The 1901-nt window shown below is 50.0% G+C and overlaps 1 protein-coding gene across 1 annotated transcript in view; it reads left to right on the top strand.

Moving 5' to 3' along the window:
- The window catches only part of plekha6 (pleckstrin homology domain containing, family A member 6), a 73306-nt gene that overhangs the window by 57525 nt on the left and 13880 nt on the right, over positions 1 to 1901 (top strand). The gene's annotated exons all lie outside the window — the stretch shown is intronic.

Genomic DNA, 1901 nt, shown 5'->3' with positions numbered 1-1901 from the left:
TTGACCTTGAAGGAGACTCATAGCATGGATCAGTGGAATGGAATCCCACAATTAGGCTATTTCAGAACCAGAACATCCAGAATGGACTCAAGGCTGAAGAAAAAAAAGGAATCTGTCTGCTTGAAGAAAAACAACAATCGAAGCTTATCTGAATCTGAGCCAATTGCCTCAGAATGAGCCAACTATTAAATTTCTCCTGGGTCATGGTTAACCAAGGACAAAAGCTTCATTTATCGAGGGTACGTGGGAGTTTGCCCAACCAGTCTACATGTGCTTTGTGGACTTGGAGAAGGCATTCGACCTCGCCCCTTGGGGAGCACTGTGGGGGGGGGGGGGGGGGTACTCCGGGAGTATGGGGTACCAGGCCCTTTGATATGGGCTGTTAGGTCCCTGTACAACCGGTGTCAGAGCTTGGTCCGTATTGCTGGCAGTAAGTCAGGCTCGTTCCCAGTGAGAGTTGGGCCTCCGCCAAGGTTGTCTTTTATCACCGATTCTATTCATAACTTTTATGGACAGAATTTCTAGGCGCAGCCAAGGTGTTGAGGGGATCCGTTTTGGTGGCCTTAGGATCGCTTCTCTGTTTTTTGCAGATGATATGGTCCTATTGGCTTCATCAAGTCGTGATCTACAGCTTTCGCTGGAGTTGTTCGCAGCCAAGTGTGACACGGCCAGAAAAGGGTAGAGTGCCCTCTCCGGGTTGGGGAGGAGGTCCAGCCCCGGGTGGAGGAGTTTAAGTATCTTGGGGTCTTGTTCACGAATGAGGAAAAAATGGGAGCGTGAGCTCGATAGGTGAATAGGTGCAGCGTCGGCAGTGAAGCGGGTGCTGTACAGGTCTGTTGTGGTGAAGAGAGAGCTGAGTCAAAAGGCAAAGCTCTCAGTTTACCGGTCGATCTACGTTCCTACCCTCATCTATGGTCATGAGCTTTGGGTTGTGACTGAAAGAACGAGATCACGGATACAGGCGGCCGAAATGAGTTTTCTCCACAGGGTGTCTGGGCTCTCCCTTAGAGATAGGGTGAGAAGCTCGGTCATCCGGGACGGACTCAGAGTAGAGCCGCTGCTTTTCCACATTGAGAGGAGCCAGTTGAGGTGGCTCGGGCATCTGTTTAGGATGCCTCCTGGACGCCTCCCTGGTGAGGTGTTCCGGGCACGTCCCTCCGGGAGGAGACCCAGTGGAAGACCCAGGACAGGCTGGAGGGACTAAGTTTCTCGGCTGGCCTGGGAACGCCTTGGGATTCCCCTGGAGGAGCTGGCCGAAGTGGCTGGATAGAGGGAAGTCTGGGCCTCCCTATTTAAGCTGCTACCCCCGCGACCCGATCCCGGATAAGCGGAAGAAAATGGAAGGATGAATTATTTTTTCATTTGAAACTGAAACAGGTTAAGAAAAACAAAGAAACAGTAAATCCATAAAGTTTTCACATCATTTTGAGTTTTTTTTTCTTAAATCTCTTTCACTTTCAGCACTGCTCATTCAGTCTCGTGCGCAGGTCATACGTGCACGCTCGTGGCTTGTTCAGTCGCACGCATCATACAGTCGTGCACGCGGGTCTTTATGTCTGTCTTTTGGCCAGTTTGGCCAGTCATAAAGGAGCGTGTGAGCGAGCTGGTGCGTCGCACGTGCTGTGACTGGAACATCCACTCCAGAGACTGGGTCCACCGGGCTAAGGGCAACGTCTCCTCTCGTCATATTTTTAATAAATAATCAAAATAAAAATAGGCGATGACTTTGGACTTTTAAGGGTGGCGATTTGAGTTGCTGGATCCGAGCAAAAAGTTGCCAGAACACAGTCTGTCAAAATAAGAGAGTTCTCGGATCTTGTTGCGGCAGGATCCAGCTCAAATTAACCCCTGATTACACAGATATACAGGAAGTACACACAGATATACAGGAAGTACACACA

The sequence above is a fragment of the Nematolebias whitei genome, chromosome 7 (genome assembly GCF_014905685.2).
Source record: "Nematolebias whitei isolate Nwh7 chromosome 7, NemWhi1, whole genome shotgun sequence".
NCBI lineage: Eukaryota > Metazoa > Chordata > Actinopteri > Cyprinodontiformes > Rivulidae > Nematolebias > Nematolebias whitei.
Note: the sequence above shows the minus strand (reverse complement) of the source record. Positions and strands in the feature narration are given on the sequence as shown.